A 13,441-nucleotide genomic window follows, 5' to 3' on the forward strand; every position below is an offset into this window, starting at 1 on the left:
TCAGCCAGGATTCTGATAGATTTCTTACTTTTCTGTCCCAGGGTTAATACCACAGACATGCACATTACTAGAGAGAGGACATGCAGAGAAAAATGGTGAAGTGTTGGCAAAGTTAATATGGGCTAGGCTGCAGACATGGCCCTGGTCAGACATGGCCCTGGTAGGCAGATCTGTGATAGTGATGAGGACTTCAGGAAGTGACTGGGAGTGAAAGAGCAGCTAATGGGGTGCAATGAAGAAAAGGTCACTTCGTGAAACAACAGGTAACATTTGGTCAAAGACAGAGAGAAGGGAGTGTTAAGAGGAAAGTGAATGGAGTTTATTCCACAGCAGCTATAAGAACCCTAATTTCTAGCAACCAGGCTATGAAGATTCTGCACAGCTGTGTTAGGTGAGAGGAGAGAAAATAATTGTTTTTGCTCTGAAAGGCCAAGCAAGATCCCTATAAATACTATACTGCATCACAGTCAAAGTCCTGGTCCCTTCAACCTGAGACATTCATTTGGACACAATTCCAGGAACATGATTCTCAAGTTGTTTTGTTTGTTTCATTTTCACAAACTGTAAAGATGCTCATCATCTCATTCCTCAGCTTTCCTGACCAGTGTACTGTTAACCCTTGAACTTGAAATTACTTCCTTCTACCCCTCCTCCTGCACCAACCCTCCTGCTGGCTAGTTGAAGATGTAAGAGATAAGGGGGGTTGGGGATAACAAGTGAGCAACATAGAGCTCAACAAGGACAGGAAGCATGTTCTCTCTCCACTCACTGGGCCCATACCAATGTTTTCATAAAACAGTTCTGAGCATTTCTATAACTCTGGTCTCTGAGATCTCCTTCTTGGCATTTCCCTACAACTCCCTCTGTACCTTCTATGCCAAGATGGAAATTGAGCTAGAGGTAGGGCACAAGGAAACAGGGGCCCAGGGCAATTAGGCCTCTAAATATTGGCAACCATTCAGCTAGACAGTGAGATAGTCCTCAAGCAAATATCCCTGGTATGGAATTTTGGTTTTAAAATCAACGGAGGATGTTTTGTCTGGGCTCATATTCTTTAGCCATCTTTTCCACCTTCATACTTGTAAATCTAGCAGGGAATCACAGAACCTGGGAATTGGAAGGAACCTTAGAAGCCACGTTTATCCTCTTGCTCAGTGCAGAAATATCCTTCTGACAGTCCGAGAAGCTCATCCCTATGCAAAACAGCTTATTCCATATTTGATCATTTCCTAATTGTTAAAAGGGTCTTCCTTAGGTTGAGGAAAAAATAGCTTCACACAAACAATTTCTAATTCCTCTTTCACATGACAGCCCTTTAAAATATCTAGCATGTCACGCCAAGTCATTCATCCTCTGGGCTAAATATCCTCAGTTCTTTCAAACCATGCCTCATAGGACATGGTTTACAGACTTTTTGCCACTCTAGTTGTCTTTTGAGCATAAATCTACTCAGTGTGCAGCCTGTAGCTTAATCAAAATCCTCTGTTGTTTCTTGCATGAACTACTACTATGTGCCTGATTCTAGGTTTGTACAATTGACTTTTAATTTTACCTGGATGCTGGGCTTTGTATTCATTCTCAAAAACCATTGCCTTGTTTATTTTAATCTATCTCCTTAAGATCTTTCTTTATCTTGAGCCTCATATACAAAATCATATTCTCCATAGTAATGTTTCTCAATCTTTTTTTATCATTATAACAGTCCTAAAGAGCCTTTATAGATATTTTTCCCAATGTCTCTCCGTGAAATTTTAATACCACAGATATGCTGTCTATCTGTTTATTTGCTGTCTATCTGTTTATTTGCTGTATGTATATCTCTGTTTCATGTAAAAAAGAAATTTTTTTTTCACTCTTCAAGAATCAATTTTTGCCCTCTTGGGGGCAATATCACCCCCATTGAGAATGCATGATCTGTATCAATAAATGTTTTATATGTGTATTTGATCAGCCAGACTGATGAAAGTATTGAATGAGAGGGTCCAGGACAGAATACTGCAGCATAACCTTAAGAGTCTTCCCCTTTTGATAAGGTTGTTCAAACTTGAAACAATCCATATAACTCCTGCTACCACCCAGCTCTGACTTTTCAATCTTCTTCATGAAGATATCATAAGACTTTTTCAAATGTCTTGCTGAAATCCAGATACAGTATACTATGGTATCCCAGTGATCTATCCTTTTAGATACCCTTTTCAAAAAGGAAACGGACTTAGTTAGTCATGTCTTGCTTTTAGTCATCCCATGCTTACCCCTAGTGATTTCCGCTCCCTTTCTAAAGCCTCACAAATGATCTGCCTAACAGTGCATTCTACACTTTTGCCAAGGATAAATGCCATGCTCATTGGTCTTCAGTTTCCAGGATCTATATTTTGCACCCCACACCACCACCACCTACCTTCACTAAAAATTGGGATATTTCCCTGCCTCTTTGCACCCCTCATGTCTTCTCTTTGCCATAATTTCTCAAAGGTTACCAAGACTGGCTCTGTGATCACATCTGCACATTCTCTCAGCAGCCTCAAATGTGATTTGTGTGGGCCTGGAAACTCATTGAAGGCAGCTAAGGACTCCCTTGTTATCTCCTCATCTATCTTGGGCTTTAATTCTCTTTCCAGTTCAAAGATCATGCTCCTTGATGGAGAGGTTAATTAACTTACCCACAGCCACACACCTAGTAAATTGGCAGAGCTGGGATTTAAATCAGGCTCTATTTGACTCTGAAGACTGGCTCTTAACCAGAATGCTATGAGATTTCAAACACCAAATGAGTGGTATGGCCTATGGGTGTTGTATGAGTTCCAAAATGGGAGAGAACTATTTTAATAAGAGTAGTCAAGGCAGGCCTTATACAAGAGGTGAAATTTGAACTGGATCTTAAATAATGAGTAGGATCCCAATAGGAACAAAATAATGATGTGTGCATATGTTGGTAGGAATCAGGGAAGAGACTGAGGATGGCATCCCAGTCAGAGGAAATAACAAAGAATAATAAAGGATAAGAATTGCCACCTTGGTCTGCCTCATAGTCTACTTGGTTGATCATTATGAACACTAAGATACCACAAATGGTCAAGAGAGAGCCAGAGTGTTCCTGCCTTACCTTAATAATAGTTTATTAAAGCTCTGATGCTTGCTACTTGTATATTCTAGGGCAAGGCACAGCCCTTCTGGTCCTTGGTTTCCTGCTCTATAAAATAGGAATAAAACAGTCCTATTTTCGATAAGCATTTACTGAGCTCCTACTATATACCAGATACTATGCTAGTTGCTGGAGTTATAATGGCAGGCTATAATAAGAAACATGATCTCACCCTCAATAATTAAAAATCAGTCATGTATTTGCTTTGTGGAAGTTTTCAGTCCATACTACTATTTTGTTCCATTATCTGGGTAATGTGGCACATTTTACTTATCTTAAAATGACCTCATTTAAAAGCTTGTGGGGATAGTGGTAAGGAGGCTTTTGATATGGTAGCCTAGGATTTGTGGAGCAAGTTGGTGTCTGCTGTCTCCAAGATGTTATAGATTCTGGTTAATTCCATCTCAGCCCTCACCCAAGTCTTGGATTCTGTTCTTTTGCTTCCTCTAGCCTCATTCCCAGCCCAATATTTTCCCCTATATTGGGCATTTTCCATCCCTAGATTGTAAAACTGAGTTCCCTGAGGGAGAAAAAAAAGCCAGCTGCACCCAGTATGCCAAGTGGTTGGCAGGGGCGGGGGTTGCTGTACATTGGTGTAGTATGGCTCAGCCGTGTGGGGCAGTGTCATTTGGTTTTGGCTAGCTAACTACAGTCCTTGCCTCTTTTTAGCTTGAAATCCTCTAAGGCCAGTGAAAGTGTGAACAGAAGCCACGGAAGAGGATGGACTGTCAGCTTCCAAACCAAATAGCCTTGGGGTGGAGTTCAACCAAGATTTTGGGAGAGTGTAAGTTGGATATCTTCTCTGTTGGCCTGGTTAACACAAAAATATGCTTCGCTGGCTGGCAGCAGAACTTTTTTTTAATCAGAGGAAGCAACTCATTTGCCTTGTCAACAAAAGGGCTCTAGTTTCTCAATATTAGTCAAAGGAAACCTCTGTCCCTAGTAATTGAAATAAATGGTTACAGTGGTTGCTGATCTTTGACTATATCAAATCCATACCCCTCTGCTTGGTCATCAAACCTCTTTCTCCACCGAAAGCTTGGTTTCACCACTACTTGGCACTAGTCTAGCTGGCCTTTGTATTCCATTTCTCAGGGCTGAACAAAACTTTCAGGAACATAACCTCCACTGGGCTGGTGTTAGAGTAGGAGACTCAGAGCTGGAAAAGGTTGGGTGGAGGGTGATACTTAAAATACAGATGTCATCCAAGTCTTAGGCATAAATTGTAGCTGAGAAATGGTCAGCCCTAGAGAATTGAGCATAGGGTACCAGGTGAGAGTGGGCAAGGCCACAGACAGAAGACAAGGCAAGAAGTCAGGAATTGAGGTGATCCAGAACTCACAGGTCAGGAAGTATTGTGTAATGTGGGATGGAGCCAAATAATGCAAGGCAACAGCTAAGAACAAAGCCACAGATCAGGTACTCATTTTTAATGGAGGTTGGAGTCCCAGCATGATTCAACCCTACCACCATATTTTTACTCAAGATATGCCCCTGGCTGTGACTGTTCTTTCTCACCCTTCCATCTACCCAAGTCTTGCTTATTTTTTGATTCTCCAACCTTACTTTCTCCACGAAGCCTTCTCCCTCCCTGAGTGATCTGCACTCTTTCTGAATAATCATCTCACTTTGAGTCAGTATCATATCACACAGGGTTCCAGTTAATCATTCTTCAATGTTTCATGTGTGTGCTTGGATTTCCTCAGACTACAGACTCCTTGAGGACAGCAGCTCTAGCTTCTGTACTTCTACACTCCCCACAGTGTGAAGCACAGAGCCAGGCACCAAGTAAATGTGCAGTAAATACTTGGCAAGGAATTCCAGAGATATTCAGAATGGAAGTCAGTAGCAACTTAGCAAGAGACTTGAAATTAGCCCACCACACACGTGAGCACATACACGCACGCGTGCACACACACGCACGCGCGCACACACATACACACACACGTGCTTAGAAAACCAAGTAAAACTGTCCTAAATGTGGAAGTCATGGAGGATGGTATTATACTATCCCTTTGTCAGAGCTAGGTATACATAAAGAGCTCTTTGAGAGCTGGGAAAGCTTATAGAATTAGAACAAAATGGGAGGAGGCAGCCTTGAGTTGTAATTAAGCCGGAGGGTGAAGTAAAGATAGGGAGGGGGTTAGAAGCAAACAGAAATATGAAAAATTTCTAACATGGAGGCAAGGGACTCTTTTTCAATCCCCGTAATATGTCATTCATCTGGCATCCACTAATTTGGGATTTTTGAAAAATCGGACTAAGAGAGGTTGTAGCTTGTTATAGCCAGATCTTGAAAGAAAAAGAGCTGCTAAATTAATTAAGCCTCCTCCATGATGGGAGAGACAGTGGGGCATAGGGAAAAATCTTGTTTGACTTAGTTAAAAGTTTCCCAGTTCCTTCCTAGAGCTCTTTAGAAACCTCGTTAAGCTACTCGTAAATCCTGGCCATTCCTGTCCAATTTTTTCCTTATCATAAACACTTTGGAGTATTAAAACTACATTAAAAATTTACAATTCCGACTTTTTACTATCTTAGACTCCTTCTCCTCCTTCCCTCCTCAGTTGGTACCAAAAGAGAAGAGACTAGGTATGGAAAGCCTCAAAGTACTGGGAGCTTTCCTGTGCTATCTCATTTCGTCTTCACAGAAATAACCCTGTAGCAGAGAGAATTTTTTCTTGGTTATCAGAGGGGGGCACCTGCTGGGTGCTCGGGGGTATGTTAAGTAACCAGGCTAAGGCTACACAAGAAGGAAATTGTGAAGCCCCTGCTTCTAAAAAACAATTCTTCCAACTCCAAAGACCTCCTGCTTTCTCCTAGACTATGTTGCCCCTAAATTGAAAATAATCATTGACTAACAGGAGATTAAAATATTTTTCTTGGAAAATATTGCTTTATTAGTCATTTAAGTGGCTGTGAATTCATGAGAAGAGCACATGTTCAAAAACAGAGGTCATATTCATAATAGACAAAAACTGGAAATAGCCCAGGTGTCCTAGTTTTAGAAATGGAGAACTGATTAGCATTTTCCAGGGTTTGGGGGTGGGGAGAAGCTGTGTTGCGGGAGGGAGGTGGGTGTGGTTATAAAAGGGCAATACCACGAAGGATCTTTGAGGTGATGGCACTTTTCAGTATCTTGACGCTGATGGTAGATACATGAACCTAATGTGTTTAAAATTATATAGAACTAAATATATATGCACAGATGAATATGAGTAAAATGAGAACTCTGAATAAGACTGGTGAATTGTATCAATGTCAATATCCTAGTTGTGATATTATACTAAAGTTTTGCAAAATATTATCGGGGAAAGCTGAGAAAAGGGTAAACAGAATCTCTCTGTACTATTTCTTACAACTGCATGTGAATACACAATAATCTTTTAAAAATTCATTGAAAAAGGAGATAATATGTAGTGGCTATATATATATATTCAATATATGTAATGTGTGCATATATATGTGTAAATTCAATATATATAATGTGTGCATATATATAAATTTAATATATATAAGACAATTCAATGAAAAATGAGGTAATATATAGTGGGAACATATATATTTATATATACATAAAATTTTATAATAAATATATATATATAAATCAGTGTATTATCTCTGATCTGACAGAAGTTTCTTTTGAAAGATACCTAATGCTAGATGATGAGTTAGTGGGTGCAGCGCACCAGCATGGCACATGTATACATATGTAACTAACCTGCACATTGTGCACATGTACCCTAAAACTTAAAGTATAATAATAATAATTAAAAAAAAGAAAGATGATGTTACAATAATCTTGTAGGTTTGGGTAGTTCAGCCAAGACTTGGAGACAAGGTGGTGGGAATTCTAGCTCAGGGAAATCGTTCCCCAGGGAAAAACACAGGTTGCTGAGCCCGACTGAGTGCAACGGAATGGGAGTGTGGTGTGAAATTTGAAGGAGTAGGTTTCACGCTTCATTCAAGGCCATAACTTTTCAGGTTCCTCTGCTCTTTGCTGAGAGAATAAGCTCTGCTCCCAGAGGCCTGATTACAATGAGCCCCAGCTAGAACCAGCTACATAATTTGCTGGGCCTAGTACAAAATGAAAATGTGGGGCCTCTTGTTCAAAATGTATTAGGAATTTCAAGACAGCCACTGCAGAACGTTAGACTAGGTGTGGGGCCCCACCAAGCACAGAATGCTGTGCAACTACACAGGTCCTGGCCCAAGTTAACATTTCTGCTAAATCCCCACAGCTGCAACATCTAGAGAACACAGACCATCACCCCCTTTGCAGCCCTTCCCTGCTAGTCTGAATTGACTGAGATGACGGAGGCCCAAGTGGCTCTTTGGGATCCATTCGCTGTTTAGTCACGGTTCTGAGCACTGGTAAATCCCTGCTGACTGATGGACTGGACTGCTGTTCCATAGACCAGATATAGAGCAAGAGAGGGTGGAACCCAGAGGCAGAAGGCATGCTGGAAAACTCTGGTGCCCATTGACAAAAAGGAGGCTGGTGAGAAGCAGATCAGGCTGGTGGCCATTCAGAAAGTGTACAATGGATGGAGCACTAAATTATAGCCTGGAGACCTGGGCTCAAATGCCAGCTTTGACACCCTCGAGATCATTAATTTCTGGGCGTGTCAGTTTCCTCATGTGTGAAATGAAGATAATATAAATAGTATTTTTCTCATTGGGCTGTCATGAGGATCAAATAAAATCACGGATATGAAAGCACTATGAAAACTCTCATGTGAACAGAAATGTAAGACATCTCAGAATGACCACCAGTCTGATTATTACATACACATCCCTAAGCCTTTGCTAGCAGGTGGTGGCTGGCCTGATCTGGATGCCTGAAATAAGAAGTAAGGTTAAAATGCATGGGCCAGATATCCAGTTCTGGCCAAGACAGAGGAGTCCCATTCCCCACCCTCAATCCCAGTCCTGGCCAAGACAGAGGAGTCCCATTCCCCACCCTCATTCCCAGTCCTCCTTCTTACAATTAAAAAATGCTGGCTATAACACAACAAACAAACATAAGAAGGCTGAAATGTGGGAAGAAGAAGGCAGACAACCTAAGCACCTAAGGACTTGAGAAACAACACAACCTTGAATACCCTGGGTTTTCTTTTTTCCTCCCATATATCTCAGATAGGATGTTGTAGAAGACTCCAACCTGAAACATCCCACAAGCACAGATGAAAAAAGGTGTTCCAAGCAAAGCCTGTTCACTGTAGCCACAGGACTGGGGAAAAGGTTACCTAACAACAGAAAACCTTTTTTGGCAATACTCACTCTATTCCAACTAAACATCAATGGCACAACTGCATACCACTCCTCTGGGATTTCAGTGGGGCTGAGTGGAGAGCTGATATTCTATCCCCTGCCTGGCAGAAACAGTTAGTACTCTTATTCCCCCATCAGAGTATGGTCAGCTTAGCAGTGAGCTGAGCTGCTGGTTAGCTCCACTACCAGCTAGCAGCAAAGAGACTGAACAAGGTGATGTGAGGTAGGGCTAGTTAGTTTCAACAAGCAATTACTAATTCTCTGGAAACAAAGGAAAAACTGGATAATCTCAGCAAAGAAATAGAAAAAGTTAACAAGAACCAAAGGGAAATTATAGAACTTAAAAACACAACAACTGAAATATAAAACACTCACTGAATGGGCTCAATGGTAGAGATAACAGATGGTAGAATCAGTGAACTTGAAGATAGGTCGATAATGTTTACCCAATGTGAAAAAAAAAAGAGAGAGAGAAAATGACTGAAAAAAAGTGAACAGGGACACAGGGAGCTGTGAGACAATAATAAAAGTGCTAACATGTGTATCATTGTAGTTCTGGAAGGAGCAAGTAAGGAGTGTGGGGCTAAAATATATTTGAAGAGGTACTGGCTATGAATTTTCCAAATTTGTCATGACATAAACCTAAAAATTCAAGAAACTTAGTGACCTGGAACAGAATAAACTCAAAGAAATCCATACTAAAACACACCATAATTAAACATCTAAAAATTAGAAGTCATGGTCCAAAAGAGATCACTCTCTGCCACCCCATGGGTTTTGGGGAATTCAGTACAGAAGATCTTCAGAGCTGTCAGCCTCCCCTTTCTGCATCATAACAGGGAAGAAGGGCAAGTCCCACCTACTTCAAACCCTGGCTTCCCCAGGCTTAACTATCAAGCCTATCATTCATTCATTCAACAAACATTTATGAGCACCTAATATTTACTAGTCATTCACCTCATTGCTAGTGAGACAACTGTGAACAAGCTAGAGTCTCTGCCCCCATGGAGCTATATTCTAATAGGTGGAGATAGACATACAGGGCATATGTTGAGAAAGAGGGTAACTAAACAGAGCAGTACTTATTTAGACACATACTTTTCCCAGAAAAGGATCTTACATCAGCCACCATTTCATTCACTCAATATTTATTAATCACTCAAGCACTCACAATGTCTAAGAACCTGCTCGGCCTTGGAGACACAGTTCCTGCCCTCAAGGAACAAATAGTGTTCTTGTAGGACACGGTTGCTTAACCACAATACTGTTGACATTGGGGATTGAATAATTCTTTGTTAAGTGTGTTGAGGTGGGGGCTGTTCTGTGCATTGTACAGTGTTTAGTAACATCCCTGGCCTGTACCCTCAGAAGGCAGTAACATCCTTCCTCCAAGTTGTGAAAACCAAAAATTTCTACATACATGGCCAATGTCTCCTGGTAGGCAAAAACACACCCAGTTGAGAACCACTGTTGTAAGGTAAACTGAAAAGTGGACCAATAGTTGATATAAAATGTGATAACTGCTATGGTAGAGAAACCTCCCTTGGCTCCACATTGCTTCCAGGCCCTTTAGAGGTGGCCTTACTCCACTTCAAGCCTTATTTCCTTCCATGTGGTCAAGCCCCCACTATACTGCACTCTAATCATCCCCAGAACATGGCATGCCTTTTTCTTTCTCCAGACTTTTCCATATGCCCTTTTCTCTACCTTGAATACCCTCCCCTGGCCAGCAACCTCAAGGGGCATAGCACTCCTTTTAAATCTTTATTTGAGGTATTTGTCTCATGTTGAGGGCAGAGACTATGTCAAGCTGATCTCTGTATCCCTAGTGCTTAGCATAGTCCTTACTTCCTGAAGTAATGCAATGATGCAGAAAAGAGAGAAGACATAATTGTCCCTAGCTCTCAGATTGCTTCCATTCTCCTTGTAGGAGGAAAGAGAAACAGAAGTGAACATTCCCATTCTGTACAGCCCAGTTTGTAGTAGAATTAAGTGTGAATATGTGCAAGATGTATTACAAATGATAGAACATGGGCGGAGGATTCATGAGATGAAATAATTGAACTGGGCCTTGAAGCCTTTGATCATATGAAAGGTATGGAGGAGTAGCTAAGAGATGGGAGTGGGAAAAGATAATAGAACACACTATTCCCCAGACAGTAAGAAAACCAAACCCCAGAGAGTACAGACCTGACACCCACTTCATGTACATAAGAGGTCTACTCCCACCCTGAGGTTTGCTCCTACCCTGATGTCTGGATAAATCTTGAATCCTTTAAGCAGGTAACAAAGGGAAAGAGTTAAAGAATGATGGGAGTTTTGGACTGCTGGAAAGCATTGGGAGTGACAGGTTTAGATAATTAACACAGGCACACTGCCACCAAATAAGCTGATATTCCAAGCACAGGAAGTGAACTCTTCCTTAGCACTTCTGATTCAGCTAATTTAGACTGAGCACCAATCATGTACACTGTGCTTCCTATATATTGTCTTGCTTAGCTTTCACAATAGTAAGACGGTGAAGTCTCAGTGGCAAAATAGATTCAAACCAAAGTTTTCTGGTGATGACAAAGCCTGGTTACTTTCATTGTGCCATACTGCCATGGTTAGCTCGGTGGACCCAAGTTTGGGATCTGGAGATATTCTTAGTGAGCTACTTCCTTCCTTCCTTTGTTACTTTTCTCCCTCTCTATAAGCTTCTAATCCTGAGATACCCCATCCAAAAGAGTATGGACAGTCTCTGGAATGGGGCATCCACAAATACTTCCAAGATTGGTATGACAATTTTGCCCAGATACAAAGGCTCCTCTGGAGGGTTTCTGGGGGAACTTCTTTGTGGAATAGGAGAGACTTGAGCTGGGCCTGAAAGGATAATAGTGCTTTTAGACAAAGCAGTTATTTGGGGTATAAGGTAGAGCGATCCATAGATCTTAAAGTCTTGAGTCGGGGGAAATGTCGTGTGTGTTAGGATGGCCTTCAGGGAAGAACAGTGAGGAAGACTGGTGGGGCCGGGCTTAAGAGTTCATGTTGGCAAATAGTGGGAGATCAGACCGGGTAGAGCCTAAATGTAGAGGAATTAGGAGTTTACGTGAGTTCTGCAAGCTGGTATGTGTAGACACAGGAGCCTGCCTAGACGAATATAGCTGTAGAGACAGTCATGGATTAGTTGACTGGGGCAGCTGGGAAGGCTGCCACTGGGGGTGGGTAATGTAATTGAAACTTCTTTCATGCCAAGATCCTCTGAAATGGAAATGGTGAACAAGGGGCCACCAATGACGAAGTTGTGTGCCTTGGGTTCCTTCACCTCCATTTTCCACCCTCCGTTCTCTTTGGATTTCAATAGATCCATCTTGCCCTTCCGCACACAGCGCCCTCACTTTCTGTCACCAGCAGAATCTCACCCAGAACCACCTTCTTTAGGAAGGATCTTTTTCTCTCACTAACTAGTTCTCTTTCCTTCCGCCAAACAAACCGTATCATTTTTTCTTAGGGCTCCATCATGTTACTAGCACAAACCTGATTAGACAAATTCACAGAAAATGATAGTGTTTTGATAATGTCTTAATAACGTTCAAATTTGAACGAGAGCCTGCAATGCCTTTGCTAGAAGCAAGGGTCGCCATGAGACTTTAGGCTTAGATAAAGGGAGATTGTGATGGGGTGAGGATAGGGTAGGGACAGGAATTTGAGAAGGGGACCTTTTCATGACCTTTGCATAAAGATAGTCTTGCTTGTTTCTTAAATATTTGAAAAGAGGCTTCCCTCCACTCCCCTCCATATTCTCCCTACCTTGTTCTTGCATTCCAGGATCCTATCAGAAATAATTGTATTAATTAAACAGCATTTAGATGCAGAGAAAATGCCGAGTTTGGTTTGGGGATAGAAACTTTTCTTGAGTTGTTAAGGACCTCACAGAACTGTAGCTGCTGCTATTGGAGCCATGTTCACAGCTCCCTTGAACACTAAAATTAACAGATGGGACACTTCAATCCAGGGCACAGTTGTCAAAAACCACAGTTTAAATCAGTCACAGACAACTGTTTCATTCCCCACACTTGCCTGGGTGTAACAACTGCAGGAATGCCTCTGCTTAAATCGCCTCCAGTGACACCACAGAGAGAGACATGTCTAGGCTGCATTCATTCTCAGGACTTTCTGAGCTTCTTTTAGAGCAGGGGTCAGCAACCTTTCCAAAATGGGGTGCCAGGGTTCTGACCCATGTTCTTTTATAGGACTAGTGCGTGTGGACTTATGTATGCAAACAATGGCAAGGTGGGAGGGTGGTGAGGTAGGGAGAAAAGAGGGAGTTATACTGACTCTTGAAGAAGGAGATATGGTGGCCAACTATTAGCCAGACAGAGCACCGCTGGGTGACAACTTACAAAAATAAATGGTGAGGAAAGGGTTTTACCTGTTGCTTCTGACTCGTGTGCCTGTAATAGCCAGTCTATGGGTCATCCCTGGGTATACAGCCAACTCTTTGATAATGACTAATCCATTTATTCATTCACTCAGGCACTTGTTAAGTGGCCACACTTTGTGGAACACTGGAAACCCAGACACAAATAAGATGCTTTCTTCCCTCAAGGAGCTCACATCACAGTCTAGTTTCTGTTCCCAGTAATTCAACTATTCATTTGGTGAACTCACTGTCATGTATTTCACTAGCACTTGTTGAGTGTCAAGAGCCATCCTGCACTTGTGGTATGCAGAGATGCTGAGAAAAATCAGACAAGGTCCTTGACCTCAAGGGGCTTCCAGTCTAGTAGCGTAAAAGGACAAGTAGACATTTCCATTTCTATTCAGTGTGGTAGGAGACATTTGGCTTAGATGAGCCTCTGAGACACCTTCTGATACAAGATCCCTGATCTAGAGGGAGTATACCTTAGATTTGGGGAGAATCAGCCTTGGGGGAGGCAGATCCCTGTGTCTGAGAGTTGTCTTGTCACTGTACCAGGATGAAAGAGATGTTACCCAAAACAAGAATAAAAACTGTTTACCTAGGTGCTTGGTAAACATTTGTTATTC

Source organism: Pan paniscus, chromosome X, assembly GCF_029289425.2.
Source record: "Pan paniscus chromosome X, NHGRI_mPanPan1-v2.0_pri, whole genome shotgun sequence".
In the NCBI taxonomy this organism is placed as follows: Eukaryota; Metazoa; Chordata; class Mammalia; order Primates; family Hominidae; genus Pan; species Pan paniscus.